Below are 19,960 nucleotides of genomic sequence, written 5' to 3'. Positions count from 1 at the left end.
TAGATGATATCCGCCTCTAGTAGTCTGGTCACTTCCTTTTTGACAACCTCCAAGATAGTGGGATTCAGTCTTCTCTGGGGTTGACGAACAGGCCTAGCTCCCTCTTCTAAAAATATTCTGTGCTCACAAACTTGAGAGTTGATGCCTACTATGTCTGCCAAACTCCACCCGATTGCCTTCTCGTGCCTCCTCAGCACACTAAGTAAATGCTCTTCTTGTTGAGAAGTGAGTTCTTGTGCAATGATAACTGGAAACTTCTGCTTGTCCTCAAGGTAAGCATATTTGAGGTGTGGAGGGAGGGGTTTTAATTCTAACTTCTGCTCATGGCTAGGCTCTGGATTGTCTGGAGTTGATGACAATGTTAAAGTACTTTCATTGTCCTCAGAAAGTGTCCCCATACTCGGACCTTGTCCTATGTACTTCTCTTCTAACTCCTCCTGGTGAACTTCAGCTACGGTTTCATCTATGATGTCACACTAGAGGATAGAATGATCTTCCGGTGGGTGCTTCAAAACTCCATTCAAATTGAAGCTTACTACTCGGCCGTCTATTTCAAAAGAGTATGTTCCTGAAAAAGCATCCAATTTGAACTTCGAGATCTTCAAGAATGGTCTTCTGAGTAGGATTGATGATGGCTTCTCTGAGTCATTTTGGGGCATCTCCATGATATAAAAATCAATGGGGAATGTGAGCCCCTTAATACCCACTAATACATCTTCAGCAACTCCAGCCACTGTAATAATACTTTTATCTGCTAACACAAAACGAGCTGCCGACCTTTTTAAGGGAGGAAGCCTCAAAATATCATATATAGACAAAGGCATTATACTCACACATGCTCCTAAATCACACATGCAGTCAGAAAATACTACACCACCAATAGTACAATTAACCATACATGGACCTGGATCACTACACTTTTCAGGTATACCTCCCATTAAAGCAGATATAGAACTACCTAAAGGAATAGTCTCTAATTCATTAATTTTGTCTTTATGTATACATAAATATTTTAGAAACTTTGCGTATTTAGGTACTTCTTTAATAACATCAAAAAGGGGAACAGTTACCTCAACCTTTTTGAATATTTCTACCATTTTAGGATCAGGTTCCAACTGCTTCCTGGGCTTCCTTGCAAGTTATGGAAATGGAATAGGAATGGCGTTTTCTACAGTGTCTGCGCCCTTTGGTGCTTCTTCCTGTGATTGAGCTTCTTCTTCTTCAGCCATGTCCTGTATGTCCTCTTCCTCCTCAACATCTTCTATTTCCACTACCTCTTCAGCTGAGGCGTGTTCTGGTGGGCATGGCTCCTCCTGATTCCTCTCTTGCAATGTGGTTCCGGACCTTAGGGTGATGGCATTAATTCCACCCTTTGGATTGGGTAATGGTTGAGAGGGGATTCTACTGGAGCTCAAAGGTTGGTTATTGGAGTTATTCGTTGATCCAATATGTGAGACAAGAGCTTGCAAGGTAGAGTTCAGACCATTTAGAGTAGTAGTAAGGTTATTTTCCATGGCCTATTGTCTCCGATCAATAGATTGTAGTAACTCATCATTAGAAGATGAAGAAGGACAAGTGATCTGAGAGGTCTGCTGTCGGTTGTGCTGTCATCCTTGGAATTGCCTCAGGTGAGGTGCTCTGTAAGGCTGGTTCTGGTTCTGCTGCCTATTGTTGTTATTATTCCACCTTTGATTTTCCTGATTGTCTCTTCCTCCTCTGTTATTGTTGTCCCTCCAATTCTGGTTAGAATTATCTCTCCAATTCTGGTTAGAATTGTCCTGCCATCCACGGCTGTAACTGCCACCTTGATTGTACCCTTGGTTGGGACGGTCATAGAAGTTATGAGTGGCTGCCACGGTGTTGTCTTCCTGCTGGAGCTGCGAACATTCATCAGTATAATGGCTATAATCAGCAAAGATTCCACACACTTTTTGTGGGACTAACTATTGGTTTTGCTGTGGTGGAGAGGGTTGAGCTTGCTGAACTTGTTGTTGATTCAATTGCATCTGCTTCAGTAAGTTGGTCATTTCACAGATACTCTAAGTTAGAGCAGCAGTCTCTCTGCTAGAGGATACTTCTGCAATAGCTTTTGAACGGCCTTGTTTCTGCTTGTGATTTCGAGTAGATTCAGCTAAGTCGCTGATCAATTGCCATGCCTCATCAGTGGTCTTGTACTTTTTCATAGACCCATTGCTAGCACTTTCCAATGTGGTCTTATCTTGGGGCCTCATGCCCTGTGTGACGTAGCCGAGCAACACTATCTTGTCAATCATATGGTGGGGACATGCTTCCAAAAGGTTATTGAAGCACTCCCAATATTCATAGAGAGTCTCGGATTCATCCTGAACAATCATGGAAATGTCTTTGCGTAGTTTGTCAGTAACTTCAACTGGGAAGAATTTTTCCAAAAATTCCCTTTTGAGCGTATCCCAGTCAGAAACAGTTGCTGCGGGTTGAGTATAGTACCACTCTCTCGCCTTTCCCTCAAGAGAGAATGGGAAGGCTTTTAACAAAATTGAAGTTTCATCTGCACCATCACGCCTGACAGTAGAATAGGCTACTTGGAAATCTCTCAGGTGCTTGATAGGCTCTTGAGCAGGTAAACCACGGAACTTAGGCATCAAATTGAGCAGTGCAGTCTTTATTTCAAAGTCTGTAGCCACTACTGGGTGATGCGCTTGAAACGGTTGCATTGTGAAATCAGGGGCTCCAGCCTCCTCGATAGTAATTCTCTTAGGTGCTGCCATGTCACCTACACGTAAATCAACCGAATCAGCAGAAAGGGAGCTTATTTCTTCCTCAAGTGATGTTTGAAATTCGCCCTCAGAGAGGACTAACCGACGCCGAGCTTGCCTTATTCGTGAGATAATTTTTTCAATCTCAGGATCAAATACTGGCAAGCTTGGATCAGGAAGTGAACGCGTCATTTAAAGAAGGAAACATGTAGCTCATAGTAGCAAAAATAAAATAAAATGCAAATAAATAAATTCCAATCAATAACTTAGCACTCTATTGCAACTCCCCGGCAACGGCGCCAAAAATTGACGTGGCGGAAATTGGCGAGTTAAGAAATTATTATAAGAGATACGTTGCAAGTACAGTTCTTAACCAACTGAAAATCCGTTTATCAATTTAGAAGGGTTGTCACAAAATTAAAATTAAAATTAAAATACTGGGAGTATGAATCCTAGGTCATCTCCCAACGAGTTGCAGAAAGGTGTGCTATTTAATTAATCAGATGTTTTCTAAAATGTTTTGAGTTGATAAACAGGGAATTAAATCAGAGAAATTATGTAATTTTAATAAAAACCTTGACTGAGAGTAGATTAGTTGGAAGCCCTATTCTTGTTGGAGTATTCTTAAGATTAATTGATAATTGAAGGTAGTTCTGCTTAGTTACCCTTTACTAAGTAGAGAAAAGTCAAGCAAGTTGGAAAGCTATTTCTAATCACAAGTCCTAATCCTCTCCCTTGAGAAGGACTAGTGTCAATGATTAGAGGGCGATCCAACAATAAACCCAATTACAATTTTTCTCTTGATTAACCCAACTCAAGGTTTCCTTTCAATCATCTCCCAATCAAGTTATGGAACTACTCGCTCATTATGAATGTAAATTTCACAAAATAAGGAAGAGAATACTGAAAGACTTAATAAATAATAATCAAAAGGATCAATTAAAATAAAATTAATTCTTGTATAAATAAATTCTAGAAATAATCCAAGAGTAACTCTGAGTAAATAAGGAACATGAAAGAGTAAGTGACAAGTAAGGAAATAAACTAGAGTGACGAAGTCTTGACGGAGGTAATAACTCTTCTCAATGTTCCAATCCAAAAAGCAATAAAAACGAATCCCAAAAACTATCAATGTGTAGAGAGAAAACCTAGAGGAGAGGTAAAATTTAGATCTAAAACTAAAAATTATGCGGAATGAATGTCGTCTCTCGTCTCTGCATGTTCCCTGGCTCTAATCTGCTTTTCTGGGCCGAAAATTGGGTCAAAACAGGGCCCAAAATCGCCTCCAGCGATTCTGCAGATTCTGCAGATCGCGCATGTCACGCGATCGCGTTATCCAGGCGTTCGCGTCATCCAGCGTTTTGCCTTGCCACGCGTGCGCGTCGTCCACGCCTTCGCGTCACTGGTGCAGTTTCCAATCCGCGCGGTCGCGTGAGCCATGCGTCTGCATCACTGCAATTTCCTCTATGTCGCGCGGTCGCGTGAGCCATGCGCCCGCGTCACTTCTCGCTGGTCATCTCCTTAATTTCTTGTGTCCCTTCCATTTTTGCAAGCTTCTTTTCTAATCTCCAAGTAATTCATGCCTTATATAGCCTGAAACACTTAACACACAGATCACGGCATCGAATGGAATAAAGGAGAATTAAAATACAAAATTAAAAGTCTCTAGGAAGCAAGTTTTCAACCATAAAGTATTTTTAGGAAGGAATGATAAGTGGGTAAAGATTTGATAAAACCACACAATTAAACACAATATAAACTATAAAATAGTGGTTTATCAATCCACCCATCAAAGGATAGAAGATCTACACCGGAAGATTGATAGATATGAGCGGCGCAACCAATGCCGATACACTTACATCAAGAAGCTTCTGCGTTGTGTTAACCCTAGCATGGAGGAACCCAAAATATCCACATCCACCTCAAACCCAAGTGATGGGAGCTCTGATGAAGGGGATAGTGAAGGTTCCGGTCCTGATGTGTGGAAAACGATCCAACACAAAACTCACCGGCAAGTGTACCGGGTCGCATCAAGTAATAATAACTCACATGAGTGAGGTCGATCCCACAGGGATTGAAGGATTGAGCAATTTTAGTTTAATGGTTGATTTAGTCAAGCGAATCAGGTATTGGGTTGAGTGGTTTGTAATTGGCAGAAGTTAAATTGCATGAAATGTAAAAGGAGAAGCTAAATTGCATGAAATGTAAAGGGAGAGGGAAGAATTGCAGTAAATTAAAGAGAACAAGAAGTAAGGGTGCTGAATCTTAAAGAACAAGCAATTTAAATTGCAGAAGCTTAGATTGCAAGAAATGTAAATGACTGAATCTTAAAGTGCAAGAAATGTAAATGACTTGAATAATAAAAGGAATTGGGAGCTGGGATTTCAGAATTTAAACAAGAACAAGTGAATTGCAAAAAATAGAAGAATAAAAGATGAATTGAAGTAAAGTAAATCTTAAACAGAAAAGTAAAAGTGGTTGAAGAATTAAAAAAAACAGGAAGTAAATGTAACTCAATTGCAGAAATTAAAAGAGAGATTGAAGATCTCAGGAGTAGAGGAGACTAGAAAACAAGTCTAGATCTCAAGATCCAACAAGAACAATTGCAAAAGAAATTGGAAAAGTAAATTGCAGAAGAAGTAGAAGAGTGAATGCAGTAAACAGAGTTTGAATTATGCAGACAGTTAAACAAAGAGATCTCAAGGTGAGATTGAAACAAAATTTCTTCAATTCTCCACACTTAAGACTCCAACAAAGCTTTGCAGAGAAGGAAACAAGAATGCCCAAAGGAAGAGAACTCAATTCTCCTTCCAATTCAAGAAAAGGTTTCCCAAAAGAGCAAGTAGAATTCAAAACAGAAAGCAAATTACAAAAAAAAATTTTAAAAGCCAAAGTAAAGGTAAAACTAAAAAATTGTAAAAGTCCTTTTTACATCTAACTAACACCTATTTATACACTTCCTAATGTGGATCTAAGAATTTGGGTGGGCTCTTATAATTGGTGAAGAAATGAATTAATTTGGATTTTTGATCAATTTTTGGCCCATGGTGCACCTCCCAGGGGAAATTCGGCTCTTGGCAAGAGCTTTGGTTCCCTTCCTTGCCAAAGTGTTGCACGCCTTTTCTTGTGACAAGAGAATAAAGCTCTTGGCAGGAGCTTTACTTGTCCTTGAGGTCCCTGGTTCAAGCCTTGGGTGAAGCACTTGGTGGCTATTTTCCTTGGCACAAGAGTAGCGCCCAAAATCTCCCCTCCTTGAGGTGTCCGGTTCGAGTATTGGTGAAGGAAGTTGCTGGCAATTTTCCTTGGCAAATGAGTGGCGCACAAGGCCTTGCTTCCTTGATGCTCCCTGTTCGAACCTTGCTGAATGAAAACAAGCCAATTTTGGCTTGTTTTTCCTTGTGGAATAGCACTGGCCCCCTGATGAGCGGATAATTTATATGCTTTTTGGCATTGTTTTTAGTATGTTTTTAGTAGGATCTAGTTACTTTTAGGGATTTTTTATTAGTTTTTATGTTAAATTCACATTTATGGACTTTACTATGAGTTTCTATGTTTTTCTGTGATTTCAGGTATTTTCTGGCAGAACTTGAGAGACCTGAGCAAAAATCAGATTCAGAGGTTGAAGAAGGACTGCAGATGCTGTTGGATTCTGACCTCCCTGCACTCAGAATGGATTTTCTGGATCTACAGAACTCCAAATGATGCGCTTCCAATTGCGTTGAATTATAGACGTCCAGGGCTTTCCAGCAATATTAATAGTCCATACTTTGCTCGAGTTTAGACGATGAAAACTGGCGTTGAACGCTAGTTCCATGTTGCAGTCTGGCGTTCAGCGCCAGAAACAAATTGCAAAGTGGAGTTCAATGCCAGAAACACGTTACAAACGGGCGTTCAACTCCAAGAATGACCTCTCGACGTGTAAACTTTAAGCTCAGCCCAAGCACACACCAAGTGGGCCCCGGAAGTGGATTTCTGCATCAATTACTTATCTCTGTAAACCCTAGTAACTAGTTTTTATAAATAGGACTTTTTACTATTGAGTTATCATCTTTAGTTTTATCTTTAGATCACGTTTGGGGGCTGGCCATTCGGCCATGCCTGAACCTTTCACTTATGTATTTTTCAACGGTAGAGTTTTTACACACCATAGATTAAGGTGTGGAGCTCTGCTGTTCGTCAAAGATTAATGCAAAGTACTACTGTTTTTCTATTCAATTCAACTTATTCCGCTTCTAAGATATTCATTCACACTTCAATATGATGGATGTGATGATCGTGACAGTCATCATCATTCTCAACTTATGAACGCGTGCCTGACAACTACTTCCGTTCTACCTTAGATTGAATGGATATCTCTTGGATATCTAATACAGGGGACCAAGTCCGAGTTATTAGTGTATTCGTGGTATAAGTTAGAACCCATGGATGGCCATTCCTGAGATCCGGAAAGTCTAAACTTTGTCTGTGGTATCCCGAGTAGGATCTGGGAAGGGATGGCTGTGACGATCTTCAAACTCGCGAGTGCTGGGCGTAGTGACAGACGCAAAAGGATCAATGGATCCTATTCTAGTATGATCGAGAACCGACAGATGATTAGCCGTGCCGTGACAGAGCATTTGGACCTTTTTCACAGAGAGGATGGGATGTAGCCATTGACAACGGTGATGCCCTACATAAAGCTTGCCGTGGAAAGGAGTAGGATTGATTGGATGTAGACAGCAGGAAAGCAAAGATCAGAGGAACGAAAGCATCTCTATACGCTTATCTGAAATTCTCACAAATGAAATAAGTACCACTATCCTATTTTATATTTTATTTAATTTTCATCCACTATAATTTCTTAAAACTATTTTAATCCGCCTAACTGAGATTTACAAGGTGACCATAGCTTGCTTCAAGCCGACAATCTCCGTGGGATCGACCCTTACCCACGTAAGGTTTATTACTTGGACGACCCAGTGCACTTGCTGGTTAGTTGTATCAAAGTTGTGACAAATTATGAATTAAGATTAGAGCCACAAGTTTTTGGAGCCATTACCAGGGATCACAATTTCGCGCACCAAGTTTTTGGCGCTGTTGCCGGGGATTGTTCGAGTTTAGAAAACTGACGGTTCATCTTGTTGCTCAGATTAGGTAATTTTATTTTAATTTTAAGTTTTTGTTTTTATTCTTTTAATTTTCGAAAAAATTTCCAAAATAAAATAAAATATATTTTTCTTCAGAATTTTTAAGAATGAATTCTAGTGTTTCATGAAGCATGTTGAAGCCTGGCTGGCTGTAAAGCCATGTCTAAATTCATTTGGACTGAGAATTCCAAATCATCATTACAAGAGCAAGCTAGTTGTTGCTAATCAAATTTGTTATTGTATGACTGAGTTGTATCTTCTAAAGCTTGGCTGGCCATTGGCCATGTCTAGGGTTTTGGACTGGAGCTTTCATTGAAAGCTTGGCTGGCTAGTGAGTGGTGCACGAAATTGTGATCCCTGGTAATGGCTCCAAAAACTTGGTGCTCTAATCTTAATTTATGATTTGTCACAAATTCGATACAACTAACCAGCAAATGCACTGGGTCGTCCAAGTAATAAAACCTTACGTGAGTAAGGGTTGATCCCACGGAGATTGTCGGTATGAAGCAAGCTATGGTCACCTTGTAAATCTTAGTCAGGCGGATATCAAATGGTTATGGAGTTTTTGAAAATAAATAATAAATAAATAGAAAATAAAGATACAAACACTTATGTAATTCATTGGTGGGAATTTCAGATAAGCGTATAGAGATACTTTCGTTCTTCTGAACTTCTGCTTTCCTGCTGTCTTCATCCAATCAGTCCTACTCCTTTCCAAGGCAGGCTTTATGTAAGGGCATCACCGTTGTCAATGGTTACATCCCATCCTCTTGTGAAAAAGGTCCAAATGCTCTGTCACAGCACAGCTAATCATCTGAGGTTCTCGATCATACTGGAATAGGATTCACCCTCCTTTTGCGTCTGTCACTATGCCCAGCACTCGCGAGTTTGAAGTTCGTCACAGTCATTCATTCCCTGAATCCTACTCGGAATACCACAGACAAGGTTTATACTTTTTGGACTCTCATGAATGCCGCCATCAATCTAGCTTATACCACGAAGATTCTGATTAAGAGATCCAAGAGATATTCATTCAATCTAAGGTGGAACGGAAGTGGTGGTCAGGCACGCGTTCGTGGGGGAATGATGATGATTGTCACGTTCATCACATTCATGTTGGAGTACGAATGAATATCTTAGAAGTGGAATAAGTTGAATTGAATAAAAAACAGTAGTACTTTGCATTAATTCATGAGGAACAGCAAAGCTCCACACCTTAATCTATGGAGTGTAGAAACTCTACCGTTGAAAATACATAAGTGATGAAGGTTCAGGCATGGCCGAGAGGCCAGCCCCCAAACGTGATCAATATGATTCAAAGATGAACTAAAAATCATAAGATTTCTAATACAGTAGTAAAAAGTCCTATTTATACTAAACTAGTTACTAGGGTTTACAGACGGAAGTAATTGATGCATAAATCCACTTCCGGGGCCCACTTGGTGTGTGCTTAGGCTGAGCTTGGAGTTTACACGTGCAGAGGCTTCTTCTAGAGTTGAACGCCAAGTTGTAACGTGTTTTTGGCGTTCAACTCTGGTTCGTGACGTGTTTCTGGCGTTTAACTCCAGACTGCAACATAGAACTGGCGTTCAATGCCATTTTGCGTCATCTAAACTCGGCCAAAGTATGAACTATTATATATTGCGGGAAAGCTCTGGATGTCTAGTTTCCAACACAATTGGAAGCGCGCCATTTTAAGTTTTGTAGCTCCAGAAAATCCACTTTGAGTGCAGGAAGGTCAGAATCCAACAGCATCAGCAGTCCTTCTTCAACCTCTGAATCTGATTTTTGCTCAAGTCCCTCAATTTCAGCCAGAAAATACCTGAAATCACAGAAAAACACACAAATTCATAGTAAAGGCCAGAAATGTGAATTTAACATAAAAACTAATAAAAACATCCCTAAAAGTTACTAGATCCTACTAAAAAATACTAAAAACAATGCCAAAAAGCGTATAAATTATCCGCTCATCACAGCACCAAACTTAAATTGTTGCTTGTCCCCAAGCAACTAAAAATCAAATAGGATAAAAAGAAGAGAATATACTATAAATTCCAAACTATCAACGAAACATAGCTCCAATCAGATGAGCGGGACTTGTAGCTTTTTGCCTCTTGAATAGTTTTGGCATCTCACTTTATCCATTGAGGTTCAGAATGATTGGCATCTATAGGAACTCAGAGTTCAGATAGTGTTATTGATTCTCCTAGTTCAGTATGTTGATTCTTGAACACAGCTACTTTATAAGTCTTGGCCGTGGCCCTAAGCACTTTGTTTTCCAGTAGTACCACCGGATACATAAATGCCATAGACACATAACTAGGTGAACTTTTTTAGATTGTGACTCAGCTTTGCTAAAGTCCCCAATTAGAGGTGTCCAGGGTTCTTAAGCACACGCTTTTTTTGCTTTGGACCTTGACTTTAACCGCTCAGTCTCAAGTTTTTACTTGACACCTTCACGCCACAAGAACATGGTTAGGGACAGCTTGGTTTAGCCGCTTAGGCTAGGATTTTATTCCTTTAGGGCCTCCTATCCACTGATGCTCAAAGCCTTGGGATCCTTTTTATTTACCCTTGCCTTTTGGTTTTAAGGGTTATTGGCTTTTTGCTCTTGCCTTTTGGTTTTAAGAGCTTTTGGCTTTTTCTGCTTGCTTTTTTTTTTCGCCATTTTTTTCTACAAGCTTTGTATTCACTGCTTTTTCTTGCTTCAAGAATCATTTTTATGATTTTTCAGATTATCAAATAACATGTCTCCTTGTCATCATTCTTTCAAGAGCCAACATATTTAACATTCATGAACAACAACTTCAAAAGGCATATGCACTGTTCAGGCATTCATTCAGAAAATAAGAATCATTGTCACCACATCAATATAATTAAACTAAGTTCAAGGATAAATTCGAAACTCATGTACTTCTTGTTCTTTTGAATTAAAATAGTTTTCATTTAAGAGAGATGATGGATTCATAGGACATTCATAACTTTAAGACAAAGTTACTAAATACTAATGATCATGTAATAAGACACAAACATAGATAAGCACTTAACATAAAGAAAACGAAAAACAGAGAATGCAAGAACAAGGAATGAGTCCACCTTAGTGATGGCGGCGTTTTCTCCTTGAGGAACCAATGATGTCCTTGAGCTCTTCTATGTCTCTTCCTTGTCTTTGTTGCTCCTCCCTCATTGCTTTTTGATCTTCTCTAATTTCATGAAGGATGATGGAGTGCTCTTGATGTTCCACCCTTAATTCTCCCATGTTGGAACTTAATTCTCCTAGGGAGGTGTTGATTTGCTCCCAAAAATTATGTGGAGGAAAGTGCATCCCTTGAGGTATCTCAGGGATTTCTTGATGGTGAGCTTCCTCATGCGTTTCTTGAGCTCCATGAGTGGGCTCTCTTGTTTGCTCCATCCTTTTCTTAGTGATGGGCTTCTCTTCCTTAATGGGAATGTCTCCTTCTATGAAAGCTCCAGCTGAGTAACATAGATGGCAAATAAGATGAGGGAAAGCTAGCCTTGCCAAGGGAGAGGGCTTTTCGGCTATTTTGTAGAGTTCAAGAGAGATGACTTCATGAACTTCTACTTCCTCTCCAATCATGATGCTATGGATCATGATGGCCTGATCCACAGTAACTTCAGATCGGTTGCTAGTGGGGATGATGGAGCGTTGGATGAACTCCAACCATCCTCTAGCTACAGGCTTAAGGTCCAGTCTTCTCAGTTGAACCGATTTGCCTTTTGAGTCAATCTTCCATTGAGCTCCTTCCACACACATGTCCATGAGGACTTGGTCCAACCTTTGATCAAAGTTGACCCTTCTAGTGTAGGGGCGTACATCTCCTTGCATCATAGGCAAGTTGAATGCCAACCTCATATTTTTCGGACTAAAATCTAAGTATTTCCCCCGAACCATTGTAATATAATTCTTTGGATTTGGATTCTTACTTTGATCATGGTTCTTAGTGATCCATGAATTGGCATAGAGCTCTTGAACCATTAGGATGCCGACTTGTTGGATGGGGTTTGTTAGAACTTCCCAACCTCTTCTTTGGATTTCATGTCGGATCTCCGGATACTCATTTCTCTTGAGCTTGAAAGGGACCTCGGGGATCACCTTCTTCTTGGCCACAACATCATAGAAGTGGTCTTGATGGGCTTTGGAGATGAATCTTTCCATCTCTCATGACTCGGAGGTGGAAGCTTTTGTCTTCCCTTTCCCTTTTCTAGAGGAATCTCCGGTCTTAGGTGCCATCAATGGTAATGGAAAAACAAAAAGCTTATGCTTTTACCACACCAAACTTAGAATATTGCTTGCCCTCGAGCAAGAGAAGAAAGAATAGATGAAGAAGAAGAAGAAAATATGGAGGAGAGGAGGGAGAGGTGTATTCGGCCAAGAAGGGGAAGAGAGGGTTGTGTTGTGTGAAAATGAGGAAGAATGGAGGGCGTTATATAGAGAGGGGAGGGGGGTTTAGTTTCGGCCATATAGGGTGGGTTTGGATGGGAAATTGATTTTGAATTTTGAAGGTAGGTGGAGTTTATGAGGTAGGTTTATGGGGAAGAGTGGATGGATGTGAGTGGTGAAGTAGTGATAGGGAAGAGAGATTGAGGTGATTGGTGAAGAGTTTTGGGGAAGAGTGTTTATTGGGAAGAGAGGATGAACATTGAGAAGAGGGAAGAGAGTGAGTGGAGGTAGGTGGGGATCCTATGGGATCCACAGATGTTGAGTTGATTCTGTGGGGTCCACAAATCCTGAGGTGTCAAGGATTTGCATCCCTGCACCCATTAGGCATGTAAAATGCCTTTGCATGCAATTCTGGCATTTAAACGCCGAAATGATGCTTGTTCTGGGTGTTCAGCGCCCAGATGCAGCATATTTCTGGTGTTGAACGCCAGTTCTATGCTTGTTTCTGGCGTTCAGCGCCAAAAATATGCTGCATCTGGGTACTGAACACCCAGAACAAGCATCATTTCGGGGTTTAAACGCCCAAATTGCATGCAAAGGCATTTCACATGCCTAATGGGTGCAGGGATGCAAATTTTTGACACCTCAGGATCTGTGGGGACACGCCGAAATGATGCTTGTTCTAGGCGTTCAGCGCCCAGATGCAGCATATTTCTGGCGTTGAATGCCAGTTCTATGCCTGTTTCTGGCTTTCAGCGCCAGCTTTTCTCACTGTGCATTTCTGGCGTCTGAATGCCAGGATGCTGCTTGTTTCTGGCGTTCAACGCCAGATCCATGCTCTGTTCTGGCGTTGAACGCCAGCCAGATGCTCCTTATTGGCGTTTAAACGCCAGTAAGATCCTCCTCCAGGGTGTGATTTTTCTTCTGCTGTTTTTGATTCTGTTTTTAATTTTTTGATTTATTTTGTGACTCCACATGATCATGAACCTAATAAAACATGAAATAACAATAAAAATAAATTGAATTAGATAAATAAAAATTGGGTTGCCTCCTTGGTATGCGAAATTGTTACTCAGGTTGTGAATTGTTGTTCGAAATTGATTCCCTGGCGATGGCACCAAAAACGGATGCACAGAACCATGGTCTAAACATATCTTCACAACTTCGCATAACTAACCAGCAAGTGCACTGGGTCGTCCAAGTAATAAACCTTACGTGAGTAAGGGTCGATCCCACGGAGATTATTGGTATGAAGCTAGCTATGGTCACCTTGTAAATCTCAGTCAGGCGGATATAAAATAGTTATGGAGTTTTCGAAATGTAGTAATAAAAGAAGGATAGAATAGGGATAGAAACACTTATGTAATTCATTGGTGAGAATTTCAGATAAGCGTATAGAGATGCTTTCGTTCCTCTGAACCTCTGCTTTCCTGCTGCCTTCACCCAATCAGTCTTACTCCTTTCCATGGATGGCTTTATGCAAGGGCATCACTGTTGTCAGTGGCTACATCCCATCCTCTTGTGAAAATGGTCCAAGATGCCCTGTCACGGCACGGCTAATCACCTGAGGTTTCCGATCATGCTGGAATAGGATTCACCCTCCTTTTGTGTTTGTCACTACGCCCAGCACTCGCGAGTTTGAAGCTCGTCACAGTCATTCAATCATTGAATCCTACTCGGAATACCACAGACAAGGTTTAGACTTTCCGGATTCTCTTGAATGCCGCCATCATTCTAGGGTACACCACGAAGATTCTGATTAAGAGATCTAAGAGATACTCATTCAGTCGAAGGTAGAACGGAAGTGGTTGTCAGGCACGCATTTATAGGGAATGATGATGATTGTCAGGTTCATCACATTCAGGTTGAAGAGCGAATGAATATCTTAGAAGCAAAATAAGATGAATTGAATAGAAAACAGTAGTACTTTGCATTAATCTTTGAGGAACAGTAGAGCTCCACACCTTCATCTATGGAGTGTAGAAACTCTACCATTGAAAATACATAAGTGATAATGGAGTTCATTGGTCTCGGCCCCAGAGGGGAACCGGAGTAACCAAAGCTACTATGATCCAAAGATAAAACTCAGGATGTCTAATACAATAGTAAAAAGTTCTATTTATACTAAACTAGTTACTAGGGTTTACAGAAGTAAGTAATTGATGTATAAATCCACTTCCGGGGCCCACTTGGTGTGTGCTTGGGCTGAGCTTGAATGTTACACATGCAGAGGCTCTTTCTGGAGTTGAACGTTAGGTTGTAACATATTTCTGGCGTTCAACTCTGGTTTGTGACTTGTTTCTGGCGTTTAACTCCAGACAACAGCGTAGAACTGGCGTTCAACTCCCTTTTACGTCGTCTAAACTCGGCCAAAGTATGGACTATTATACAGTGCTGGAAAGCCCTGGATGTCTACTTTCCAACTCAATTGGAAGCGCGCCATTTTGAGTTTGTAGCTCTAGAAAATTCACTTTGAGTGCAGGGAGGTCAGAATCCAACAGCATCAGCAGTCCTTCTTCAACCTCTGAATCTGATTTTTGCTCAAGTCCCTCAATTTTAGCCAGAAAATACCTGAAATCACAGAAAAACACACAAACTCATAGTAAAGTCCAGAAATGTGAATTTAACATAAAAACTAATGAAAACATACCTAAAAGTAACTAGATCCTACTAAAAACATACTAAAAATAATGCCAAAAAGCGTATAAATTATCCGCTCATCACTCCCAACAAGCGCTTCTTTAATGTCAATAGCTTGACAGTGGGCTCTCATGGAGCCTCACAGATGTTCAGAGCATTGTTGAGACTCCCCAACACCAAACTTAGAGTTTGGATATGAGAGTTCAACACCAAACTTAGAGTTTGACTGTGGGGGCTCTGGTTGACTCTACAGTGAGAGAAGCTTACTGTGCCTCTTTTCCATGTTTATAGAAGGGTAACCTTGAGTTTTAAACACAAGGGAGTCCTCATTTAATTGAAGGACTAGTTCACCTCTGTCAACATCAATCACAGCTCTTGCTATGGCTAGGAAGGGTCTTCCAAGGATGATGGATTCATCCTCATCCTTCCCAGTATCTAGGATTATGAAATCAGTAGGGATGTAAAGGCCTTCAACCTTTACTAATATGTCCTCTACTTGTCCATAAGCCTATTTTCTGGAATTGTCTGCCATCTCTAATGAGATTTTAGCAGCTTGTACCTCAAAGACTCCCAGTTTCTCCATTACAGAGAGTGGCATGAGGTTTATTCCTGACCCAAGGTCACATAGAGCCTTCTCAAAGGTCATGGTGCCTATGGTACAAGGTATTAGGAACTTTCCAGGATCCTGTTTCTTCTGAGGCAATCTCAGTTGATCCAACGCATTTAGTTCATTGGTGAACAGGGGAGGTTCATCTCCCCAAGTCTCATTACCAAATAAATTGGCATTCAGCTTCATGATTGCACCAAGGAACTTGGCAACTTGTTCTTCAGTGACATCCTCATTCTCTTCAGAAGAAGAATACTCATCAGAACTCATGAATGGCATAAGGAGGTTTAATGGAATCTCTATGGTCTCTAGATGAGCCTCAGAGTCCTTTGGTTCCTCAAAGGGATACTCCTTATTGATCATTGGACGTCCCAGGAGGTCTTCCTCCTTAGGATTCACATCCTCCCCTTCCTTTTTGGATTCGGCCATGATGGTTATATCAATGGCCTTGCACTCTCCTTTTGGATTCTCTTCTGTATTGCTTGGGAGAGCACTAGGAGGGGTTTCAGTGATTCTTTTACTCAGCTGGCCCACTTGTGCTTCGAAATTTCTAATGGAGGACCTTGTTTCATTCATGAAACTCACAGTGGCCTTAGATAGATCAGAGACTAAGTTTGCTAAATTAGAAGTATTTTGTTCAGAGTTCTCTGTCTGTTGCTGAGTGAATGATGGAAAAGGCTTGCTATTGCTAAACCTGTTTCTTCCACCATTATTAAAGCCTTGTTGAGGCTTTTGTTGATCCTTCCATGAGAGATTTGGGTGATTTCTCCATGAGGGATTATAGGTGTTTCCATATGGTTCACCCATGTAATTCACCTCTGCTATTGCAGGGTTTTCAGGATCATAAGCTTCTTCTTCAGAAGATGCCTCTTGAGTACTGTTGGATGCAGCTTGCATTCCATTCAGACTTTGAGAAATCATATTGACTTGCTGAGTCAGTATTTTATTCTGGGCCAATATGGCATTCAGAGTATCAATTTCAAGAACTCCCTTCTTCTGAGGCATCCCATTACTCACAGGATTCCTCTCAGAAGTGTACATGAACTGGTTATTAGCAACCATGTCAATGAGTTCTTGAGCTTCTGCAGGCGTTTTGTTTAGGTGAATGTATCCACCTGTAGAAGTATCCAATGACATCTTAGCTAATTCAGACAGACCATCATAGAATATATCCAAGATGGTTCATTCTGAAAGCATGTCAGAAGGACGCTTTTTGGTCAGTTGCTTGTATCTCTCCCAAGCTTCATAGAGGGATTCACCTTCCTTCTGTCTGAAGGTTTGAACATCCACTCTAAGCTTACTCAGCTTTTGAGGAGGAAAGAACTTGGCTAAGAAAGCTGTGACCAGCTTATCCCAAGAGTTCAGGCTATCTTTGGGTTGAGAGTCCAACCACACTCTAGCTCTGTCTCTTACAGCAAATAGGAAAAGCATGAGCCTGTAGACTTCAGGATCTACTCCATTAGTCTTAACAGTATCATAGATCTGCAATAATTCAGTTAAGAACTGAAAAGGATCTTCAGATGGAAGTCCATGAAACTTGCAGTTTTGTTGCATCAGAGAAACTAATTGAGGTTTCAGCTCAAAATTGTTTGCTCCAATGGTAGGGATGGAGATGCTTCTTCCATGTAAATTGGAATTAGGTGCAGTAAAGTCACCAAGCATCCTCCTTGCATTATTATTATTTTCGGCTGCCATCTCCTCTTTCTGTTCGAAAATTTCTGTAAGGTTATCTCTGGATTGTTGTATTTTAGCTTCTCTTAGTTTCCTCTTCAGAGTCCTTTCAGGTTCAGGGTCTGCTTCAACAAGAATGTTCTTGTCCTTGCTTCTGCTCAGATGAAAAAGAGGGAATAGAAAAATAATAATAATAGGGATCCTTTTTACCCAGGTATAGAGGTTCCCCTATGTGAGTAGAAGAAGAAAAGAATGTAATGTAAAGAAGGGAAGAAGAGAAAATTCGAACACAGATGGCAGAGGGGGTTCGAATTTGGGTGAGATGAAGTGTTAGTAGATGAATAAATAAATAGAAGGAGATGAGAGAGAAGGAGGATTTTTGAAAATAAAATTTTGAAAAGGGGTTAGTAATTTTCGAAAATTAGGAATGAAATAAAATTAAAATTAAAAATTGAAAACAATTAATTAATTAAAAGAATTTTTGAAAAAGAGGGAGATATTTTCGAAAATTAGAGAGAGATAGTTAGTTAAGTAGTTTTGAAAGAGATAAGAAACAAACAAAAAGTTAATTAGTTAGTTGAAACAAATTTGAAACTCAATTTTGAAAAGATAAGAAGATAAGAAGTTAGAAAAGATATTTTAAAATTAAATTTTTGAAAAAGATATGTTTTAAAAAGATATGATTAAAGAGATATAATTGAAATTAGTTTTGAAAAAGATTTGATTTTTAAAATCACAATTAATGACTTGATTCACAAGAAATCACAAGATATGATTTTAGAACTTAAATTTTGAAGCTTTCTTAACGAGTAAGTAACAAACTTGAAATTTTTGAATAAAACATTAATTGTTGAAGATATTTTCGAAAATTATGAGATAAAATTGAGAAAAAGATTTTTGAAAAATATTTTAAAATTTTTGAAAATAAATAAGAAAAATGAAAAAGATTTGATTTTTGAAAATGATTTTGAAAAAGATAAGATTTTCAAATTGAAAATTTGATTTGACTCATAAGAAACGATTGAATTTTTAAAAACTTTTGAAAAAAGTCAATCCAAATTTTCGAAATTTATGAGAGAAAAAGGGCAAGATATTTTTTTTTTATTTTTGAATTTTTAATGATGAAAGAGAAAAACATGAAAAATGATGCAATGCATGAAAATTTTGGATCAAAGCATGTGATGAATGCAAGAACACTATGAATGTCAAGATGAACACCAAGAACACTTTGAAGATCAAGATGAACATCAAGACTTATTTTTGAAAAATTTTCAAGAAAAGAAAACATGCAAGACATCAAACTTAGAAATTTTTCATGTATAGACACTATGAATACAAGAATGCATATGAAAAACAAGAAAAGACACAAAACAAGAAAATATGAAGATCAAACAAGAAGACTGGCCAAGAAAAACTTGAAAATCATGAAGAACACTATGAATGCATGAGTTTTCGAAAAATGCATAAATTTTTAGAAAAAATGCAATTGACACCAAACTTGAAAGTGACTCAAGACTCAAACAAGAAACACAAAATATTTTTGATTTTTATGATTTTATGATTTTTTTTTGGATTTTTTTTTCGAAAATTAATGTGAAAAAGAAAATAAGAATTCCAAAATCTTTAAGAAGAATTCCAGGAATCTTTCAATATTAGCCCAAAGCTCTAATCAAAGGGTTGGACATGGCTTAATAGCCAGTCAAGCTTTAGTATGTAACTCAGATATACTGCTCATTAGTTTTCAAATTAACTTACCTCTATGCTGATGGTTTGGAAGCCTTAGTCCAAAGGATTTTAGACATGGCTTTACAGCCAGCCAGGCTTCAACATGCTTCATGAAACACTAGAATTCATTCTTAAAAATTCTGAAGAAAAATATAAAATTTTTTTTTGAAAAGATTTATTTTTTTTTAATATTAAATGGGAAAAACGAAAAAGAAGGAAATATTTTTGAAAACTTTTTGAAAACAAAATAAGAAGAAAATTACCTAATCTGAGCAACACGATGAACCGTCAGTTGTCCAACCTCAAAACAATCCCCGGCAACGGCGCCAAAACCTTGGTGCACGAAATTGTGATCCCTGGTAATGGCTCCAAAAACTTGGTGCTCTAATCTTAATTTATGATTTGTCACAACTTTGATACAACTAACCAGCAAGTGCACCGGGTCGTTCAAGTAATAAAACCTTACCTGAGTAAGGGTCGATCCCACGGAGATTGTCGGTATGAAGCAAGCTATGGTCACCTTGTAAATCTCAGTCAGGCGGATATCAAATGGTTATGGAGTTTTCGAAAATAAATAATAAATAAATAGAAAATAAAGATAGAAACACTTATGTAATTCATTGGTGGGAATTTCAGATAAGCGTATAGAGATACTTTCGTTCTTCTGAACTTCTGCTTTCCTGCTGTCTTCATCCAATCAGTCCTACTCCTTTCCATGGCAAGCTTTATGTAAGGGCATCACCGTTGTCAATGGTTACATCCCATCCTCTTGTGAAAAAGGTCCAAATGCTCTGTCACAGCACGGCTAATCATCTGAGGTTCTCGATCATACTGGAATAGGATTCACCCTCCTTTTGCGTCTGTCACTACGCCTAGCACTCGCGAGTTTGAAGTTTGTCACAGTCATTCAATCCCTGAATCCTACTCAGAATACCACAGACAAGGTTTAGACTTTCCGGACTCTCATGAATGCCGCCATCAATCTAGCTTATACCACAAAGATTCTGATTAAGAGATCCAAGAGATATTCATTCAATCTAAGGTGGAACGGAAG

This window comes from Arachis hypogaea, chromosome 13 (assembly GCF_003086295.3).
Source record: "Arachis hypogaea cultivar Tifrunner chromosome 13, arahy.Tifrunner.gnm2.J5K5, whole genome shotgun sequence".
Lineage (NCBI taxonomy): Eukaryota > Viridiplantae > Streptophyta > Magnoliopsida > Fabales > Fabaceae > Arachis > Arachis hypogaea.
The sequence above is the reverse complement of the archived record's forward strand: the minus strand, read 5'-3'. Positions refer to the sequence as shown.